Source organism: Panthera uncia (assembly GCF_023721935.1).
Source record: "Panthera uncia isolate 11264 chromosome A3 unlocalized genomic scaffold, Puncia_PCG_1.0 HiC_scaffold_11, whole genome shotgun sequence".
Classification (NCBI taxonomy): Eukaryota; Metazoa; Chordata; class Mammalia; order Carnivora; family Felidae; genus Panthera; species Panthera uncia.
Window position 1 is genome coordinate 19,052,415 of NW_026057578.1, and position 9,710 is coordinate 19,062,124.

Consider the following 9,710-nt stretch of genomic DNA (forward strand, 5'->3'; position numbering starts at 1 on the left):
CCCTTCACCCCACTTCCATACGCCCCTGCTTCCCTGCAGCCCTTCACCCCACTTCCCTGCACCTCTGCACCCCTGCTTCCCTGCTTTCCTGCTTACCTGGCTCTGTCCTCCTAGGTTGCTCGGCCCTGGATCCAGGCCATACTGAGCACTGTGTTTCCTCCTGCACTTGCAACCGAGGCCTTTGCCATGTTGCAAAAGAGATCCTTAGTTGGAAGCTCGGGGGCATGGGCACCTCTTCTGCAGCTCCTCTCCTGCCAGCCCTGACCATCCTCCTAACAGCTTTGCAGACTCCTTGGGCCCTGTGGCAAGTAGAGGCCACTGGAGGAGCAATGTTCTCCCAGCCCTGCCTCTAATTTGCCGAATGCTGAGCCAAGCAGAAACCCGCTCCAGGAGACCAAGGATGCGGTGTGCTGGGTGCCTGCTGGGCGCCGGGCGGGTGAAAGATCGAAGGCCCGGGTGGTGGAGCTTGGGCCAGGTGTCTCAAGTATTAAGAGATCAGGTTGGGGCTGGGTTCCATGGCTGCCAGCTGTGTCCTCCAAGGCTGAGGACATTCCTGGACTCGACACAAGACCCGTCCCAGGAGAGGGAGCAGCAAAGCCTGGGCGTGGATGCTCGCTCTGGGATCTACAGAGTCCCAGCTCTGATGCCCACGGGTCCTCACACGTCAGCTAGCTCTTCTGCAAGAGGTACCTACCTCACAGGGGCATGGATGTGACCTTTGGGAGTAAATAGGAGAGCTCTGGGGTTAAATTTCCTGAGTTCAAATCCTGGTTCCGTCACTATCCTGCTGTGTGATTATGGGCAAGTGACTTAACTTCTCTGTGCCTCCATTTCTCACCTGTAAAATAGGGATAATAATAGTTTCTAATTCATAGGGTAGTCGTGCGGATGAAAAGGCTTGAGAAGACTCATATAAAGTGCTTAACACAGTGCTTGGCACATAGTAAGTACTTAATAAACAATGATGGTGGTGGGGACAGTGGAGGTGATAAGAAGGGCAGTGTGTAGAGCTGACATTGTCTTCATTCGTGCTGAATGAGTCTTAACCATTCCAAATCTCCTCCTTGGGTCTTTGACCTTTATGTGGCTCTGAGCAGATGCCAAGTCTTTGCCCACGGGGTGGAGGGTGCCAGGTGGGCTCCAGCCGGGAAGCTAGGGGAAGAGCACGTCCCGGTGGGGTCTGTCCTCCTGGGTTCCCTTGTAAGGGCTGTGGTGCGTGCTGTGCCCGTGACCTGTGTCAGGAGCCTCAGATGGGTCTTTCCGCCTTTCAGAATGGGCAAAAAGCCCCAGCACAGTTGCCAGGCTGGGTGATTGGGATGTTGCAGAGCCAAAAGGGAAGAAATAGACACAGCAGAGAATTCTTCTGCCTGCTTGACATAAACAGCAGATCTGGGCTGACAGCTGGGAAGCATGCAGAGTGCTTCTGGGTACGAAGTGCTTTAAGTGACAGGAACAAGAGCCTCTGGGTCCACAAAGCCGACAGTCTGGGGTGTGCCCTGGCAGCCCTGGGGCCTCATTTCCTGAGGAAGTGCCCCCAAAGCTCTGCCTCTGGCCGGAGGGTGGCAGCCAGATTCCCAGGCCAGGGTGGTGTGGGTGAGACAGAAGGTAGGGGCTGAATGGGGGTCCTGGAGGGAGGAGGGTGGGACAGCCTTGGGGTCCTGGGGCCACTGGAGCTGACTGCCTGTGTTCGGGCCCAGCTCTTGTTCTGGATGGGCTGCCCAGGGCATCTCATCAATCCCTTAGCCACTCATTAAAACAAGGACATTAAAGAGGGCCTCAGCTCACCTGCGTTGAGAGCTTGGTACGCACTTAGTAGGCATTCAGCAGGTACTTGGTAGGTACTTAGTGTCCCAGGTTCTACAAATATCATCAGTGAATGGACACGTGGCTCATCCACAACCTCTTGCCAGTTTGGCTAGGGTCACCAGCATGTATTGATCGCTCTGGGGTGGGGAGCACCTGCTGAGTGGGGGCTTGGCTGGGACCAGAACAGCCAGCCTCGTAAGTCCCTCTGCCTTCACCCCGTGTGCCTGCGACTTTCCATCCTGACCTCTCTTCTCCGTGAAGTCTTTCTCAGCCTCTGTCTCTCCCCTCCCGATGTCTCTCCCTGTCTCCCTCTTTGCCCTCTGCTGTCTCTGACTTCTCTGGGCAGGCTGCCAGCCCTCTTTCTCCAGCCGTCGGTCCCTGGGTTCTCTGTGGGGACAGGAGGCACTTGGTCTGCTGGGATCAGCAGAAGCCTCGTACTCTGCCCACAAGACACCAGCTGTGGTTCTTCTCTCCCCCCTCGGAGGCCTCCGGTTGTGTCTCGTGCCAGTTCCTGAGTCCTCGGCCGTCCAGGTTTCCTGAGAAAGTTGGTGTGGAGGTGGTCCTGGCTGGTGGGGCAGGCAGTGGCTGGGCTGGATTCCCATGGGAAAACTTGTGCATGTGTGTGTGTGTGTTCTCAGCCTGTGGTGACACAGCCCCCCCCCCCCCCACATCGCGTGGGCCCCTCTGCTGGCTCAGCCTCTCCAGCCACAGACCACCTGGGTTGCCCCACGTGGAGCAGAGAAGTAGGAACTTCGCAGCAAAGGGAGGGTGGCTGTGGTCCGTGGCAGGGCATGGGGGCGAAAACCACGCATTTCCGGGTGTGTCCTTTCCCGGGCTCCCAGCTTGGCCCAGGGCTCAGGGAGGGGATGGGAATCAGCGAGCCCCGGCTCCTCCACGGGCAGGCGGGGCAGGACGCAGGACATGGTGTTGGATGGGTGCCTCGGCTGGGTGTCCTTGGGCCAGCTACCTCCCCTCCTGAGGCTGTAACAGTGATGGTAAAAATACCAGAAAAGTGAGTCTTTCTCTGCGCTGTGGGGGTGCAAGGTGTGGCCACAGGTGCGTGTGCTAGAAGGGAGCCTCCCCAGCTCTTCTCCTAACCTCCTTTCTGCCACCAGATCATGACTGCGAACCTCCAGATCCCGAGCCTCCCCTGCCATACGCCGCCACACGGGGGAACCGCACATGTCTGTCTTTGAGGCGATCTCAGTGAATATAATACAACAGGAAAAAAATGCTGAATCTCGGGCCTCACCCTAGATTTGCTGAACCAGAACCTACCTTTAAACAAGCTTCCTGGGTGATTCAAATGCACAATAAAGAACTGGTCTAGGGGACTAGTTCCGGTCCTGGGTTCCACCTGGCTCTGCCCCTTACCAGCCGGATTCGGAGCACATTGATTAACTTCTCTGGGTCTCAATTTCCTAATCTGTAAAATGAGGAGAATAATGGAAATTTACCCCCTGGGGTTGTTGTGACATGGGGTAAGACATCGTGTGGGAGCGCATGCCCGGCGGGCCCCCAAGGCACCCGGCCAATGGGAATGTGACTGGGTGGTAGCTTCCTGCATCTCTCCATCTTCTGGCTGCTTGGATTTGTTCTGATATTTGAATCAGGAAGGCTGAGTCCTCTGCTCCCACACAGCAGAGGTCCTAGAAGGAGTGAAGTTCACGGGTCCCAGAGACAGACACCCCGGCTTCAAATCCAGTCCCTGCCTTTTGTGAACGGGGCGACCTCAGGCAGGTAACTTCTCGGAGCCTTTGCCCACCTGTGAAATGGGGCTATTGTGAGGGTTAACTGGGCCAGTATAGGTCCTGAGAGGGCTGACACCAGCTAGCGCTTGGTAATGGATATTTCTAACAGTGTCACTTCCACAAAAGACAAGTCTCAAGACCGGTCCAGATTGAAGGGGGAGGAAAAGTGGACTCCCCTTGTAGTTGTGGGGAGCGGGGTCTAGGGTTGGGAGGAATCGCTGGCGGCCGCGTTGGCAGACAAACCACCACGGACGAATTCTGCCACCAGCTTCTGAACTAAAAGTCCGTCTTCTTCGAGAGTAAGCGTTGGTATTGGCAGTGGGATGAGTTGTCGTGTCTAGGTTGTAAGAGAAAGCAGAGAATGCTCTTTCTGTCCGGGACAGTGTACGGGAACAATGAGAAGTGAATGTACGAGAAGTGGGGAACAGAATCCAGGCAGAAGGATCAGCAAGACGGAAGGCCTGGAGGCGTGAAATTATCCACATCTAAAGGAATAAAAAGGCCACCGCATAGGGACCTGTCAGTCTTCCCAGTGTCTGTAGGCAGACCTGAATTTCCAAGGGTGACCGGGGTGGAGGCAGGCCTGTAGGAGCGTGGGGTGTACCCAGCCCATTACCGCACCCAGAGCAGGCAGGGAGAGAGAGGCTTGAGCCACCCCCTACCCTCCCACTCCCCAGGGGAACCCAGTGGGTGGGGGTCTCAGGGGGGATGGGGGCGGCAGACCAATGTGGGGAGCACGTCTGAGCCATCACTCTCCAACCATTCAAGGGCAAGGCAGCCTCGTTCTCCCCACTTCCATTTGAGAGACCAATTACAGAGCGTTTTGCACCACAATTACCGGCGTTAAAACCTCTCTTGGTTCCATTTGATGAATTTTAGTAGTAATTGAACAGAGGAAGCCATCACACAGGAGATTGTCCAATTGAATCTGCCCACACACTCAGCTGTGAATTCCAGCCCTCCCCGAGCAGCCACAGCCACGGCCACGGCCACGGGCGCCCAGGTGGGGGCTGCCTGCTTCCCTCCGGCAGGGACCTTATTCCGGCCCACATGAATGAGTGACCTGAAGTGATGGGGCTGCCTCCAGTGAGGGACCCCTGGCTATTAGCGTCTAGCATGGAGATGGGGTTGGGGAGGGGCTTTCAGGTCTGGGAACCTGTCCTCGCTGATGTTTGAGAGCTGAGAGCCGGGCTGCATTCATGCTTTCATTTATTATTTATTGAACAAACACTTCTGTGGCATTTATAGTATGATGACCGCTATTCTAAGCGCATTACAAATATTAACTTCTTTAATCCTCCCAGCAACTGCAGAGGTAGGCATATTATTATTCCCATTCGATGGATGCAGAAACTGAGGCTCAGAGAGGCTAATTAAATTGGTCAAGGTCACACAGTAAGTAAGTGGTCGAGCCTTACTCCAGAGTGCCTCTTCGTGTTTTCTTGTTCTCTTGTGGTGTCCTCTCTTGGTGTTTAGGAAAGCCTTGTAAGGATTCCTAAGTATGCTGGGGGCTGAAGGGAGGGCCTGGCTGCTCCTAGACTGGAATAACAAAGAAGAGTGGGACCCAGGGCCGGAAACTTGCTTGCCAGTGGGAGGAGGAAATCAAATAGAATGCCTACAGAGGGTGAGACTCAGGACAGGGTCAGGGCTGTGTGGTCCAGAGCCACTCCTCATGGGAGGCTCTGTTTCCACACCTCAACCACAGAGCTCAGGTTCTGTTTTGAGCAGGAGATGCCGCATCACCTTGTGCCATATCTGGTTGCCCATCCCTGGCTTCGGACGTTTGATTCCTTTGTTAGAGTTAGAGTCAGATCAACCCAACACCAACTGTGTGCCTTGTTCATTTGCAGGAAACTGAGGCTCAACAAGAAACACCATCTACCCAAGATGGCGTGACCAATGTGTGGCTGAGTCGGGCTTCAAACTCAGCTTCATATGACTCCCCAGTCCTGCTCTATCCATTGCACCGCACTGCCTGTCCATCAGGACAAAAGTAAACCATTCACAAAGGGCTGGAGATGGGCCCCGAGACACGGTCTGTGAGCGCCTCACTAACCTGCTAATGGGACTTGTCTGTCTGTCTGACTGTTGTCAGACTGCTTGATTGTTAGGGTCTGGACTGAGTCTGAATTATCTTAAGTCCACCTTAGGATTTGGTCCCCTGGCAGCTTTTGGTATTGGCGGTGGGTCAGTGGGATGGGGGATTGAAAACAGGGATGCACTAGCATCTGAAAATCATTACTGGAGGCAACTCCCTTTCTTTGAATTTTGGAATTTCTGCTTAAACCGAGGGGCCTCTTGAGCAGCCCATAGGTGGTTGTCCACCTCCCATGGTGCCTTCTGGGCATCTGAGGTCAGTGGAGTGGCAGCTGAGTTGGTTTGGCTGGGAAGAAACACTGGGGTTCTTTCCAGCAAAATCATTGGGTTCAGTCTTGCCTATCGCTTGGAGATGGCAATCCCACAGTCCCATTCGCGTCACCCATAAAGTTTACCTAAACAGAAATTGCAGGGCTCTACCCTCGGAGATTCTCATTCAGGGGGTCCGGGGTGGGGTGGGTGGGATGGCGGTGGCTGAGAATTTACATTTCTAACAGGCACCCAGGTGATATTGACACTGCTGGCTCAGGGACTGGACTTTTTACTTTGACCAGAATAATGACTTTGGATGTTTATCTCTTGATTCTTCTCTAGGAGGATGTTCCTGATGGCACTGAGCAGTGCTCCTACCCCCCCCCCCCCCGCCTCCCAGCATGGTGTTCAAGGGGTGTGGGGTGACAGCCAGGGCTAGGGCCTCTCAGGCAGGAGCTCTGCAGACAGGGCTCTGGGGCAGTGCATGGGTGGCCATGGGAGGCAGCCTGGTGGTCATCACTGAGAAGTGGCTGAATCAAGATGGACCCCAGAGAGTTCTAGAAAACCCTATTGATGCAAAGCTCAGAGGCTGTGTGGAGCAGTGGAAAAGCACAAAGTTGGAAGGCTCTGCCTCATTCTGGCTGTGTGTGTGTGTGTGTGTGTGTGTGTGTGTGTGTATGTGTGTGATTTTGAGCAAAGTACTTCCCTCTGTGCCTCAGTTTCTTCACCAGTGGGTGAAGAAGTGGGGTAATAATACTAATCCATGGTTGGCATCAGGATATAATTGAGATTATAAATGAGGGAGTGTGTGTAGGTACCCTGTCCCTTCTCTTTCCCCATTCCAGAGATTTCATTACCCTGCATCACCTTGGCCCCTCTCTCTGTTCCAGCTTCTGCCTGTCCTCTCCAGCCACTGGACCATCAGCCTCCATTATCATAAAAAAGAGGCTGGATTTTAATTTGTGGAATGTTTCTTTCTTCTTCTTCCTTTTTTTTTTTTTTAAAAGAAAAGCCTAATTAGGAAGCCCGTTAAATGCCTGTAATTCCAATATAATTCTATTAAATTCTCCCTGTAAAGTTAATGTTACAGACTTTTTAACAGATGTTTTAATTAGGCATTGTTATTAAAGAGAATACTGTAGAAATTAAAACCAGACCCTAAATGGGGGAAGAAAGGCAGTTTTCTTGTGCTGGGTAAATGGTGGCAGCCGCCCAGCAAAGAGCTGTTGGCAGCAGGTCATGAAAAACACACACAAAAGGAGAAGAAACGCTTGGTGCGATCCGCAATGCTCAGCAAGAGAGAAATGCCTGCGCCTGGTCCAGCCAGCCAGCACCACCTCTGGCCCAGCCAGTGCGGATGACGGGAGGGGAGCGGGACGGGCAGAGCTCGCCGGCCAGGACTGACAGGTTTTGGGGGCTCCTCGCTATCGAGGTCGTCCCATTTGGTGTCGCTTATCTGACCTCTGTGGCAGCCATGACTCTTACCTATTTTACCGATAGGGAAACTGAGGCTCAGAGACATCTGGTCATGTGTGCAGGTGGACACAGGAGGGAGCTTGGGTCTCCTGCTGGGTGGGGTTTCTAGAAGAGGAACCCAGGTTTTCTGCTGTATGCTGCTGGCTCATCTCTGCAACAGTGGTATAATCCTGTGGCTATTTTTAGCATGGGCTTGGGAGACAGAAAGACCTAAGTTTAGGTCTGCTCCTCACTGGCTGTGTGTCTTCGGCAATTTGCTTCATCTCTCTGAACCTCCATTCCCTCGTGTGCAAAATGGAGAAGATGATAGGACCTATTAATTCATGGGGTTAAAACGAGATCCTGCAAATAAGGAACTAGGCCCAGGGCCTGGCAGATGGCCAGTGCTCAGAGAGTGACAATAGACATGATAAGGGCCTTCAGCTGGCAAGGGACAGGGCTGGGGCTCCCGTCTGCATGGCCCAGAGTCTGTCCTCTTCCTGGCACCGTGCTACCTCATGCGCATTGGCCACCATTGCTGTGCTCGCTTATCTGGAAAGTAATCTTACCTTTGATGCCAGCCAAGCAACGGGTTGGCCAGAGAGTGTGGCTGGCTCAGGTAAACCATCCTGCCGCTGGGGTTCGGAGTCTCACTGGTTGCCGTGGAGACCCTGAATGAGCCACCCAGCTGCCTCAGAGATGTGCCACCCATGTGCCACATGCTCCTCTAAGGTGAGAGGGGGAGTGAGGTTGGGGAGACCTGGATTCAAGTCCTGCCTCTTTTCGGTGGCAGTGGTGAAGCCACTGTGGCTCCACTCTGTGGCAGCCTGTGGCTCCACTCATCTGAGTGCGTCTTGCTATTTCCTTCTCCTGGGCATCCAGCCGAGGGCTTGGGGTGAGCGAGAGTGCCCCCAGGAGGCACGGAGGTGACTGACACACGCTCTAGATGCATCTAGTGACGTGCTCAGATTTACGTTTCCAGGGGGTAATTTTCCTGTCCATCCTCCAAGGCTGCCAGCCCGAGATTATTCAAATAATGTTTATTTCAGTCCTGTGACCCAGATAGATCTGCCACGAGCATTTTCTAGAGAGCTTGAAAAGAAGAAATAACTGAAAGGGGAGATCCCACACAGGTCGTGTCCCTGAGGCCTCCCCACTCCAAGGACGCTCTGCTGGTTCTTACTCGTGTCCACTGGAGCTGACACATATGTCCCTCCCCTCCCGCTGCCTCTGTCACTACCAGTCAAGTCATGCTTCGGGTCCTGAGGGAGGTCTCGGGGGTGACTCTTCATCAGGATGGCCTTTCTTAGGGGTGTCACTGCCAGAGACCTAAGATGTCAAGGACACGCCGCCTGGCATTAGGTGCCTAACGTCTGCTGAGCTTGAAAGATGGCTTTGTCCTCCCAACTCTGGACCTCCTGGGCCTTTTGTTTGAGGACACAGGGCAGTTCTTCATGGCCACTTCTCTTTGTAGGTGGATATGTGTGGCCTGAAGTCAGCTGGCCTGGGTTTGATTCCGGTCCTGCCCCTTACTAGCTGTGTGAGCCAGGGCCAGTGGCATAGCCTCTCTGAGCCTCAGTTTCTTCATCTGTAAAGTGCGGATGGTAAGAATATGTCCAGGTCCCAGGAGGCTTATGAGGATGACACAGAACAGTGCTCCTGAAAGCGTCTGATGCGTAGAGTGTAGTTGTAAAAGGGGACGGGCAGAGCAGTTATCAGGTACATAAACACACACACACACACACACACACACACACACACAGTGCCTGGAAAATGTACATAACGACCCCCAAACTGGTCACGTGAGTTCTCTCTAGAGAGTAGATGTGGAGGCTTCTACTTTCCTGTACAGTTTGAATTGTTTAGCCATGAGCCTGTATTATTTTTTCATTGATAAAAGAAAATCAGCAGCCAACTCAGCCCAGAAACCTGAGATGGTTTGGAGGAGTCTGGATGGTCGGTTGACTCATGAGCCACAGGGGGGTCATTTAGCCCACAGGTGGCTGGCTAGGCCACCCCTCCAGTCTGGGCAGTTGACCCTGCTGTGGGCCCCGAGCAGCCTGCATTTGAACTCTGGCTCTGTGACTTCTCAGTCACACGACTTCAGGTGAGATCCTTGGGCCTCAGTTTCTTGGTCTTTAGAATGGGAATAACCAAATCTACTTGCAGGACTGTTCTGGGAAGTGACCGTGGGCGTGAGGCATCGGGACATGTGTACGTGCCAGACAAGCAGCCGTTTGGATGGCTGTTGGGTTTTCATGTTGCTGCCTCTGCCCCAAGAGTCTGGACTTGCCCCCTGAAGGCCCCAGAAGGGACTCTGGGTCGCTAAATCCTGTGGGCATCAGGTGG